Raw genomic sequence first — 12664 nt, forward strand, 5'->3', positions numbered from 1 at the left:
CAGAGGAACTAAAGAGCCTCTTGATGAAAGTGAAAGAGGAGAGTGAAAAAGTTGGCTTAAAGCTCAACTTTTCAGAAAACTAAGATCATGGCATTGGGTCCCATCACTTCATGGCAAACAGATGGGGAAACAAGGGAAACAGTGAGAGACTATTTTCAGTTCAGTTCAGTCACTCAGTCGTGTCGAACTCTTTGAGACCCCATGAATCGAAGCATGCCAGGGCTCCCTGTCCATCACCAACTCATTGCAGATGGTGACTGAGACATGAAATTAAAAGACGCTTGCTCCTTGGAAGGAAAGTTATGACCAACCTAAACAGCATATTCAAAAGCAGAGACATTACTTTGCCAACAAAGGTCCATCTAGTCAAAGCTATGATTTTTCCAATAGTCATGTATGGATGTGAGAGTTGGACTATAAGGAAAGCTGAGCACTGAAAAATTGATGCTTTTGAACTATGGTGTTGGAGAAGACTCTTGAGAGTCCCTTAGCCTGCAAAAAGAGCCAACCAGTCCATCCTAAAGGAAATCAACCCTGAATATTCATTGGAAGGACTGATACTGAAGCTAAAACTCCAATACTTTGCCACCTGATGGGAAGAACTGACTCACTGAAAAAGACTCTGATGCTGGGAAAGATTGAAGGTGGGAGGAGAAGGGGACAACAGAGGATGAGCTGGTTGAATGGCATCACCCACTCAATGGACATGAGTTTGAGTAAAATTTAGGAGTTGGTGATGGACAAGGAGGCCTGGCACACTACAGCCCATGGGGTCGCAGAGTCAGACACGACTGAGCGACTGAACTGAACTGGGTATAGCGAAGGCACTGTAACAGATGCGTGTTGCCCTGTGAGGAGTGCCCTCTTCAATCTCAACAGTCCTCCTTTCAGTGAACGCATGAAACGCTACAAAGCAACACAAACTAAGAATTAGATGACCTGCATATTCAACAGCTGTTTGCCAAGCACCCCGCTGGTACACTGAACACAGTCTGATAATCCTATGTGCCTCTCTCTTCTTTGCTGATAAACCAGAACAGCTCATATGGCACCAAAAAACCAGCACCCCAATGCCTATGTGGCCTGAGAAGGGGATTCAGGGCCACCGGACTTTCTAAACGTGCAGTCGGAAGGGCCCTCAAGGAAAACCTAAGCGATAAGGCCCTGGAATCCCTGTTTGCTCCTGCCCTGCCCACCGAGAAAGGCAGAGAAGGCGGGGGAGCCTTCTGCAGCAGCCAAGGGCAGGCTGGCTGTTGCAGCTGGAGCCCAGACAAAGCGTGTGCACCAGCCGGTGACTGATGATCAGCTGTGGGAGAGGCCCCAGGGGCTCCTAAGTCACAGGTGGGTGCCTGCAAGTCACCTTCCCGGGGGGGGCTCTGGCCTCAGGCTCCGCCTCACCGTGAATCACCGTAAGCACCCCAGTGTCTCAGCCCCACGCTGGGTGGCCCTCGCCCCACCCACCCCACCCCTGGAGCCTGTCCCATTCTTGGTGATCTCAGCTGGCCTCACACAAACCCTGTCAAGGAGGCAGGACAGGTGTTAGGATCCCCACTTCCCAGACGGGGAAACTCTGCTGGCACTGCTGTGTGACTCGCTCAGGGCCACCCAGGGAGTGCAAGCCCCAGGGCTCTGTCCTCAGCCCACGGCGACGGTGACCCCAGCCTCCCTGTGCTGCCCACCAGGACTCTGGGGCTTTAAGAGTTGCTGCTGTTTAGTCGCTCAGTGGTGTCCGACTCTCTTCGACCCCACAGACTGCAGCCCGCCAGGCTCCTCTGTCCATGGGGTTCTCCAGGCAAGAACACTGGAGTGGGTTGCCATTTCCTCCTCCAGGGGGATCTTCCCAACCCAGGGATGGAACCCGTGTGGACTGCATTGGCAGGCGAGTTCTTTACCACACCACCACCTGGAAAGCCCAGGGCTTCACACGAGTGGTGCCAGATAGCAAGGGGATGGCTCCTCTGCCTGGGCACTGCTGCTTTTTTGGACGCTGGGAGCCCAACTCACTGATGTTCCCACCTCTTCCCAGTCCATCAACGTCCGATCTCCTGCTTGAGGGTGGGAGGGAAGGGCACTGCCTTTGGGGGCAGTTGGGGGAGGCAGGCGTGGCTTGTGCCCGGGCAGTGCTGCCCCTAGGAGCATGATGCACACTCTCGGGGCCTGGGAGGAGAAGCTGTGTACTGGTACTTTTCCGGGCACGGAGGAGAGAGAGGACAGAGCGGAGCTGATCTGAACGCCCCGCTGCCTCGCTCGACTCACAAGCCTGGGCACTCCCAAGGGCCCGGAAGCACCCTCTGTTTCCCTAAGTGTGCCCAGCAGCCTCTTCCGGGGTGGGCTGCCACAGAGCAGAGCGCAGCAAGAAGAGTCCCCCTCTTCTGGGGTCACAGGGCAGCCGGGCCTGAGGTCATGGCCCCAGATCAGGGGGCGTCCCGGGAGACGGCAGAGGTCCTCCTCCGTGGGGCCCCTGGACGACATCGCCCACAGCACCCGCAGCCATGCCCAGCAGGCTTGACCGAGCCTGGCAACCAGATCTCCGGAGGCGGCAGCCGCAAGTGGGGCGGGGAGGGCCCCGCAAGATGCCCAGATTCGGGCCGATCTCCCGGCCATGGTTTCCCCTCACCCCTCCTCATCCTCTGTGAAATCTGTACCCCGAGAGGCCCCTAAGGAGAAGCTCTAGGACTAAGAGGTCCACGGCCTCTTCTGCACACAGGGTCAGGTGGGCAAGGAGCCTGAAGCAGGGAGCGGACAATGTGGGAGCCGTGAGCAGTCAGGCGGCCCGCGGCGGGTTCCCATAGCACCCTGACTGGCAGCGTGAATAGCTAACCTTGCCCCAGACAGGTGCTGGCGGCCTGGCCTTAGGAGTGCTCGCTCAAGGCCCAAAATGATTCACTTCCCCTCTGTCGTCTCCGGCAGAGTGAGTCAGCGGAGCTTCACACCAGGTCTCCCACCTCGGCCGCGGAACACGCATGCCGGTCTCTCTGCACCACCTGTTTCCCAGATCTTCGGGGCCCCCTGCAGCCGACCCTCACGGTTTAGGGCAGACAGCATCCCTGGTACCCAGCCTCCAGCCCTCCCGCTCCCCGCCCCACGCCCGGGACAGCTCAGCGAGTCGTGACTGCGACCCACCAAGAGTCCGGAGGGAGAGCCCGACAGGTGTGCATCCAGGCCCGAGGACGGGTGAGCTGGCGCCACCTTTGACCTTTAAGAGCCCTCTGCAACCTTCCCGGCCCTCTTTGGAGACAGACTAGAGGTGGAAAATTCCAGAATTGATGAACCAAAGGGCAAAACCGTGAGGCGACGTCAGCTTCCCTCTGGGGAGTCACAGGGACTGACAGTATGAGACTGAGACCCATGAATGATGACATGCTTCCTACTTCCTACGTTGGGGTGAGGCAGCGCTGGCTCCCGAGGCCATGATTCTGGAGGCAGGCTCCTGTGCTGGCTCTGGAGTAAACCTTTTAGGAAGAATCGCCCGGAAAGACAGCCGATAACACTCACCCGGGGAGAAGAAACTCATACATCTCTGGGTCATCTTTCTGTCCCCACTCATGTATGGTCTCTCCTACAAAATAATTTTTTTTTTGTAATTAAAAAGACAAAGTTAAAGAGGGAAAAGGAAAAATATGAAAATAAAACACAACAGTTTAAAAAAAAAGAAAAGAAAAACCTCACTGAAATCGTTTGGGGATTTACATTTTTTTTTCTTTTTTTTCATTCTCAAAAAGTCCCTCCCACTACCTGGTTTCTAAAACAGACGGTAAACAGAGATGACATCAAATTGGACAGCGACTGACTCTCCCAGCCAGGGGCTGTCCGCAGGTGTGAGACTGACAGATTGAGCAAAGATGACACCATTGCTATCCTTAGAAGATGAGAAGCACGGAGGAGGAGCGAGGACAGGAGAGGCTGAGCTCTGGGTGTGAGGGGAACTCGACACCCTGCCCGCCGCTGGCCTTCTGGGTGAACTCATTTGTCTAGATGGGGGGCCCCAAAGTGGGGCTCCCTGTTGGGGAGTTTTGTTTACCTCCACTTCTCAGGTATGGTTAGCTGAATCACCCCCCGAGGGCTCTGAGAGCTCGGGCTGCACGCTGTCTGCGCTCCACGGAGCACTCCGGACTTTCCAAACTGCATCTTGAGATCCACTGGTTGCCGCTGCGGCTTTGGCTTGACCCCTGAAGGGGGCGAGGTGCTTTCCCCGCCACACACACGTCCCGCACATCGCAGCTGCGTCCCTGGCCCCAAGCCGACCGAGGCCAGAGGGGAGGGGACAGACTCCACCCCTGGCGGCTGGCTCGGGGGACCGCGTGAGTCATGAGGCCTGGCCGGTGACCGCGATGTCCTGGGGTGAAGTGGGAGGCCTGGGGGATGCGGCCCAAGGCAGGGGCCAGAGCCACGGTGACTCAGACTGGGGCCCTGCGGGGAAGTTCAGTCGCAGCGTCCTCTGGATGGCTCCTGTCCCCCTGGGTGAGGTCATCCTCAGGGCTGCTCAGAACTGGGACTCACGCGGTTCTCTGGGAGCGCCTGGCTTCCATCTCAATCACAGTTACGGCAGGAATGATCATTTTAGCATCCACACCTCTCCGCTACCTGCCACACACACACACACATGATGGATGGACCCAGGCAAAGAGCCTGTCCTTCCCCTGGGGCGTCAGATTTTTCATCTGTAAAAACAAGCCTTCCTCCTGATGATCTCACGCAGGAGCCTCTGGGGCTCAGAGGCGGTGAGCAGCCTGCTCACTGAGAGGGAGTCTGCTACATCCATGAGAGTGGGTGATATTCTAATAGTACTGTTTGTGAATACTGCTCCACGGACCTGGCCACTGGGCCATCTGCCTTCATCTCCCTTGGCCACTGGGTCTGGAAGTAAAGGAGTCCAAGGTGACGGGTGAGAAAGTGTCTCCAGGGACTTCCCTGGTGGTCCAGTGGTGAAGAATCTGCCTGCCCAGTAAGAGGGACACAGGTTCGATCGCTGGTCCAGGAAGATTGCACATGCCGCAGAGCAACTAAGCCCACGCACCTCCAGGACTGAAGTCTGGGAGCCCTAGACCCGAGCTCTGCAGCAAGAGAAGCTGCCAGGATGAGAAGGTCCCACGTGGCAGCTAGAGAAGAGCCCCGGCTCATGGCAGCTAGAGCAGTGAAGACTCAGCACAGCCAGAAGTAAAGAGTAACAGCAGCTGCGCCGTGCGGGCTCAGTAGTTGCGGCCCATGGGTTCAGCTGCTCTGTGCCACGGGGAATGTTCCCGGACCAGTGATGGAAGCCACTTCGCCCACACTGGCAGGCAGACGCACACCCGCTGTGCCCCCAGAGACGTCCTACACCCGAGTTTTTGGGTTTCCTTCCCATTCAGGTCCCCAGAGAGCACCGGCCACAGGTCCCCGAGCTCCACGGGAGGCTCTCGTTAGTTACCTATCTTATCCATAGTATCAGTAGTGCGTGTACTGACGGAGGTCAATCCCAGTCCTGTGATTTCTTCCGTTTCCTTTATTTCTCCTCCATCACTACTAATCTCTGCTGCCCAGTCTGTGGCCTGCCCGAGTGACCCCCAGGGCCACCCCCTGCAGGGATGAGGGGGGTCTATCCCCCACGCAAAGTCCCAACCCCATCGCGAGGGCCTCTGCTGAGTGAGGCGGGCACAGCTGTTGAGACTGAGCCCCTGGGGGCGGGCTTCGGCTTCTGCTTTGGCTCCCAGTGCCCTCAGGGGGGAACGCCCACCCGCCCCCAGGCTCCCCCTGGCTCGGGGTCCCCAGCCCTGGGCACTCAGCCCCGCCTACAGCGGCACTCCGGTCTGCAGACCCTAGGCCAACCCCTGCTTTGGCCTTGACAGAGCTGCTGCCCATAGACAGCTTTTCCCGCCTCAGCTCCCCCAAGTGTGTGCTCGGACGTCAGCTTCTCAGTGAGGCGTCCGCCCTATTCAAGGCCTCGCCTGCCCTCCCCTCCCTGCCCAGCAGCACAGAATGGCCCCTAATTCTGTTTCTTCCTGCAACGCCATCACCTTCTTCTGTACCAGATAATCTACTTATTTATTACACCTGCTGCTTCTTATAGCCCCTCCCCTGCCCTGCACTGGAAGGCAAGCTTTGTGAGGGCAGGGTGGTGTTCTCTGCCTAGAACAGTGCTACCACACAGCAGACACCCAACAAGGATCTGTTCGATGAGTCAATGAGTGAATGAATGAATGAGGGCATCACTGCCATCAGAATAGGGCAGAGAGGCTGTGCCTCTCATAGAATGAACTGGCATTCAGGCCGGCACGGGGGGAGGTCACCCAGAGAAGGGAAGGGAGAGAGCTGGCTCAGGCGGAGAGCTCTGTTCTCAAAGGCCATGCCCACAGTTCACCTGGAAATCCCCTGGATCACTCATTAACCCTGCCCGCCCCCACCACCCACACACAGCCTGCCAGTCACCCGAGCCCAGACAGCAGCTAAAGCACAGTTTAAGCCACGGACTCTCCGTCCCAGGCCCACCCTCCCGCAGGGTAATCCACACCGTGGTCTGAGCACCCCGTCTGAGCAGATCCTACCACGAGCAGCGACAAAGGGGGCAGGATACACGAGACACCGGAGTCCACGCGAACAAGCCCCACCGCACCCTCACCGGCCCTCCAGGCCCCAGCGGGGCAGGCAAGGCAGCCCGGTGAAGTCCTGGAAGCAAGGCCATACGCCAGCTGTGGGGACCTCCACGGGCACGGAGTCCTCTGGGCAGGGGGTTTGGAGATGGCAAGGCACACAGACAGGCACCTGGGGAGAGGGTGGGGGGGCACAGAGGCGGGGGTGGCAACAGTTCGGTCTTGGAGTGCCTGTGCATGCTGAGTCACTCCACTCGCGTCCAACTCTTGCAACCCCATGGACTGTAGCCCGCCAGGCTCCTCTGTCCATGGGACTCTCCAGGCAAGAATCCTGGAGCGGGCTGCCAGGCCCTCCTCCAGGGGATCTTCCCAACCCAGGGATCGAACGCACGTCTCTTAATCTCCTGCATTGGCAGGCAGGTTCTTTACCACTAGCGCCACCTTGGAAGCGGGTGACTGGGACAATTCACTGTCACTCGAAACAGGAAGAGAGCGCAGCACACGGTGCCGGCTCTGGCTTCAAATCCTGGCTCCCCTGCTAAGTAACTGGGCAGCCAGGGCAAAATGGGAGGGGTCTCGGTTTCCTCCCCTACAGGCTGGGTACAGCACAACTGATCGGCTTGGCTTGTAAGAGGTGAGATGGAGTTCATCTCAGTAAAAGCCGTGACCGTAGAGTCTGGCCTGAATTAATCGTGATGAGTGTTAGAATTTATCAGCCTGAGTCTCAGGACCTTCTCTGATGTCTCCTGCTTGCCAGTCACCACTCAGGGCTGGTACCCAGGTGCATAGGGATACCCAGGCAACCAGATATGACATAGAAGGAGAAGAACCCCAAAGCCCGAGGAGCTTCAGGGCTGCGGCCATACCTTGATTGCAGGATGCAGCTGGCCTTTTATCTTGTCCTGCTTTCTTGGTTCAAAGCATCTATTCAGGTCAGCCACAGCCCTCTGATTTCACCTGGAAAAAGAAGGGGAGATTTACACCAGGGAACAGGACCTTGACACTCAACTTCAAGCTTCAGATGCGTGCCAGGCAGTCTCCCAGGGACACAGGGGCTTCTAGCGACTCAATAAAGAATAAATCTGTGTGGATCAGAAGGAAGGGAGAAATCCATTTCCAATCCATCGTGTATGTGGTAAACTGAAGAAAGCCTTCAAAAGAAATATAGGTTATCAGCATGATAAACCAGACCGGGAATAAACTGAGACACGATGGGTATGACGCGGTAGTGACTGTTTTCAAATTAGGATGAAATTTATTTCTTCATTTACATTTATTTATGCTTAATCGGACGATCATTGCTTTACACTCATGTTGGTTTCTGCCACACATCAACACGACCCAGCCACAGGTACACATACGTCCCCTCCCTCCCGAACCTCCCTCAGACCTCGAACCACCCCATCCCACCCCACCAGGCTGTCACAGAGCACCAGGCTTTAAATCCACAGTTGACCTTTTCTACAAAGATAATCTGTGGCCACAGTCCTGAGTTGGGGGGCCTTTTGCTCAAAGATTCCTATGATGTTATTTCTGAATTTTCACATGTTCCCGTCTTATGGTATGCTTGGATTCATTGCATGAGATAACACACAAGGGACACCTAGCCCTGTGCCCGGCCCCTAACGTGCACTCAGTAAATAGTAGCTATGTGTTTACTAATTTTACTCCTTTGTGGGTTTCTAGAGAGCAAGGCTCTTCCGCACTATCCACAGAATTCCTGAGCAATTGGGCACAGTTATCGGCGTAGTTGCTGTTGCTGCAAAAAAACAGATATTTAATCTTTAAACTCAACCCCTGTTCAACTTACTTCAGAAACCAGGAAGAGTAGTATTTCAAAAGGTGTTTAAAAATAATAGCTCCATTCTCAGCTTCCCCACCATTAGGCTCAAAGAAATCAGTGGAGATCCTTAGGCTGGCAAATGAAAATGGAGAGAAGAAAGAAAGAGGGGGCGGGGGCGGGAAGTACCATCAGATTTGAAACAGAAAACCTGTAACCTTTGCTCACAAGAGAAAGTGTTGTTTGGGTGGCGTCTTGCTCCTCGCTGGATGCACACACATCACAGTGGGGCTGGATCATTCATTGTTTCTGGAGTTTCCAAGGTCAAGGGCCGAGCCAGTTCTCTGCAGCCACCGGATCAGGGTCCCTACATGTTCTAGCACCCCTCCCCCAATCCTGGGGATACGTTTGTTGGCTGGGCTTCCTCTCCACACCCAGGAACTCATCTCAGGACCAACTTCCCAGGCGGTGCAAGTGGTAAAGAACCTCCCTGCCAATGCAGGAGACGCAATAGATGTGAGGTCGATCCTTGGGTTTGGAAGATCCCTTGCAGAAGGAAATGGTGATCCCGCAAACGGTAACCCACCCCAGTATTCCTGCCTGAAAACCTCGTGGACAGAGGAGCTTGGTGGGGCTACGGTCAGTGGGGTTGCAACTCACACATGCCAGAAAACTCATTGAAAAGAAGCAAGCAAATCAGCAAGATGGGGCTTCCAAGGTGGCTCACTGGTAATGAATTCCCCTTCAATGCAGGAGCTACAAGAGATGAGGGTTTGAACCCTGGGTCAGGAAGATCCCCTGGAGGAGGAAATGGCAACCCACTCCAGGACTCTTGCCCGGAGAAGCCCATGGACAGAGGAGCCTGGTGGGCTACCGTCCATGGGGTCCCTAAGAGTCAGACACGACTGAGCGACTAGCACAGCACACAACAGCAAGATCCTCTCCAGCTCCAGCCCCCGTGTCCGGAACGGATTCCTGTTCCTGTTATCACTTCGTGCACAGCTGCCCTGATGCTTTCAGCTTATTAGGTGGAAAGCATTTGATACACCCACCAAGCCCAAACCTGGGCGAGTGGAAATGAATCCAACTGGCCTTCCAGGGGAGATAGGAAATGTCAGGCAAGTGGACCTAAACCTACCCTGCCCCCGTGACATCTCAGTCCAGCCAGGAGCAGACAGTGGGGAAGAGGGGAAGGGAACCTAGGGGAGGGCGTCTTCTTGAAATCCTACGGTGAAATGAGGAGGGGACTGAGAGTCCCCAGACACGGCTGCTCACTGAAATCACCATTCCCCGACCCCAGGCTGCTGGAAAATCACACTGCAACCTGGCTCCCATCCCCAGTGGTTCTGATGGGTCCCGATTAAGGTCCTCGCACTGGGTTTTTTAAAAAGGGGGTTTTGAAGTTCCCAGGAATCTACCTAAGACCAACACACCCACTGGGCACAAGTCCAGGTCTCATGACACTTTTAGATGGGGGTTGTAATTTCTTTTTAAAATCAGAAGGAGCTTTGACAATAATATTAATGCCTATAAAACAATGAATCCAGCCTGGGTTATAGTCACCCTTTTATGAAGGCATAAAATATCATTATTTGATTGACTTTTACAAGTAGGAAGGAGCCTCCAAAGATAATTCTTGTGACCTAAGGTCACAAGAATCTTAATTCAGCCCTGAATTTACCTATTTCCTTTCAATTGCCCAACCTGCCAGTCTTTTTTTTCCTCCAGATTTAAACAAGTTCTCTGACTGAGGGGTCAGTTTGTTAACTTTGACTCTGTTGCAAGCATCAGATGGAAAAGGCAATGGCACCCCACTCCAGTACTCTTGCCTGGAAAATCCCATGGATGGAGAAGCCTGGTAGGCTGCACCCCATGGGGTCACTAAGAGTCGGACATGACTGAGCGACTTCACTTTCACTTTTCACTCTCATGCATTGGAGAAGGAAATGGCAACCCACTCCAGTGTTCTTGCCTGGAGACTCCCAGGGAAGGGGGAGCCTGGTGGGCTGCTGTCTATGGGGTCACACAGAGTCGGACAGGACTGAAGTGACTTAGCAGCAGCAGCAGCAAGCATCAGAACCCTACTTTCAAATAGACTTAGAGCAAAAACAACAACACAGGAGATGGAACTTTTTGGTACACTAAGAAGTCCAGCTGTGTTTGGCTTTAGGCAGTCAACTTGCCAGGCTTCCCTGAGACCCTCTGTTGAATCACCCCCGACCCCCACCCCAGCCCGAGGACCCTCCCTCAACTGCTGCTCATGGACTGGCCCCCCGACTCTTTTGGTCCCACCCCAGGTACACTGGGCTTGATTCTCAGTGGATAGATGCCTTAGTAGCCACCTCCGCCCCACCTCGTGTGGAAGCAACACCGCCTGGCAGGGCAGAGCAGCACCTCTGAGGTTCAAGCACTCACCCTCAGGGTGAGATTTCCCTTACTGGGGTGGGAGTCGGGGGTGACTCAACAGAGGGTCTTAGGGAAGTCTGGCAAGTTGACTGCCTAAAGCAGGGCAGAGCAGCACCTCTGAGGTTCAAGCACTCACCCTCAGCCTGAGATTTCCCTTACACCTCTAGGGTGTAAGCACCAAACATCCACCCAACCTGGGCCCAGAGAAGACAGTTATACCATCTGATCTGGCAAATTCATACCATGAATTTGAGGGTTAGATCCACAGGAAAAACTAACCTAGATCTTTACTGGGATTTGTCTCCAGGTTAGGATTAAAGTTTCCTTACTTATTTCTTTTAATTTTCTTGCTAGTCTTCCCTGGTGGCTCAGATGGTAAAGAATTCACCTGCAGTGCAGGAGACCCGGGTTTGATCCCTGGGTCGAGAAGACCCCCTGGAGGAGGAAATGGCAACCCACTCCAGTATTCTTGCCTGGGAAATCCCATGGACAGAGGAGCCTGGCGGGCTACAGTCCATGGGGTTGCAAAAGAGTCGGACATGAGTGAGTGACTAACACTTTCATTTTCATTTATTTCTTTTCATTTTCTTGCTGCAAGGCGGGGGGTGGTGGGGTGGGGTGGGGTGGAAAGTCCTTTCTCTGCCTGCTGCCTCTAGTAAGCCTCTTAGACACCATCGTTACGGTATTTCTATTTGAGGACGTAAAATAGGACGGTGCTGGTCTCCATTTCACAGGCTGCTCATTGGTACTAAATTAAACCATGTGTTCAAATGCCTAGCCTATTTCCTGGCCTGTAGTAAGTAGTAATAAATAAGTGCTAGCTGTTACTACTATTGTAAAAAAAAAAAAATTACAGAATTGCATAGGTTAAGAAAAAAAAATCTGGAAAAAGAAAGCAAAGGTTGCCAGCTGTCATCTCGAAGCAAGTAAGTTGATGGGTGATTTGTGTTCTCATGTTTGCGGGCCTAAAATGAACAGGCTTTGTTTGGTAGAGAAACAAAATGCCATGGTGTTTAAAAACTAATAAACGCACAAGGGATATTCACCGTCTTGAACCAGAAATAAAACTATCCATGCCATTAAAAACAAAAAAAAGTCAAAACAGAATTTGCAGAATGGCCTGTGAAATAAAAAATGTATTGGAAATTGGGGGTTGGCGTCTGCCAGCTTGATCCAAAGTCTGGGGCTCGAGGTGCAATTCGGCAAGGGCACCCTTGGGACCCACACGGCCAGGGTGAGCCCAGAAGTCAGACAGGCCTGGACAGCCAGGGCCTCCGGGTGATCTTAGAAGCAGCCTGAGATTTCCTTGAAGGATACGGTCAGCGCTGACCTGGTCTGTGTACCTGACCACGAGTCCTCGCCCCACCGACAGGCTGCAGCCCCAGGGCTCAGCAGACCTGCTCTGTGGCATTTTCCAAATACCTGCACTGTCACAGACAGAGGGCTCTCTGACAGCATCAGGGTTTCATTTCAGGACCTACCACCGCCCAGAGCCTGCTACCCAACCCCAGGTTGCACAGAGCCCAGTCTCCACGACGCAGCTTGCAGGGGCCGATCCGGAAGCAAGAGTCCTCCTTCCCTCCGTGCGCCTGGACAAAAGGGAGCGGATGTGGGCCTGAGGCCTGGGATCCTTGTGGACCCCGGTTGGCACCCAGGTCCAGCCAGTTGAATTGCCACCCTTTCCCTTCCTCCTTAAAGATTCCCTGAAACCCTGCACCTAACCTTTTCCCCTAAGCCCAGAGTGTCAGCTACCTACAGGGCAGGCTGGTTACCGATGGGCAAATCATCTCAAATTCTCGAGGACGAATGGGACCTCTTCCATCCCCCTCAGCCAGGCTCCCTTGGGGAGCTCCTCAATTCAGTGAATTCACCTTAACTCTCCCCATCACCCAGATGCGCAGCCCTGCCCTAA

At 54.3% G+C, this 12664-nt stretch overlaps 1 long non-coding RNA gene across 12 annotated transcripts in view; it reads right to left on the reverse strand.

Moving 5' to 3' along the window:
• Positions 1 to 12664, reverse strand: part of LOC120866552 — a 159243-nt gene that overhangs the window by 17838 nt on the left and 128741 nt on the right. For all 12 annotated transcript variants that reach the window (XR_005721690.1, XR_005721686.1, XR_005721682.1 and 9 more), the window contains exon 2: positions 7433 to 7523. This is a non-coding gene — a long non-coding RNA (uncharacterized LOC120866552). The remainder of the gene's footprint in view (positions 1 to 7432; positions 7524 to 12664) is intronic.

The sequence above is a fragment of the Oryx dammah genome, unplaced genomic scaffold, assembly GCF_014754425.2.
Source record: "Oryx dammah isolate SB20612 unplaced genomic scaffold, SCBI_Odam_1.1 HiC_scaffold_8, whole genome shotgun sequence".
In the NCBI taxonomy this organism is placed as follows: domain Eukaryota; kingdom Metazoa; phylum Chordata; class Mammalia; order Artiodactyla; family Bovidae; genus Oryx; species Oryx dammah.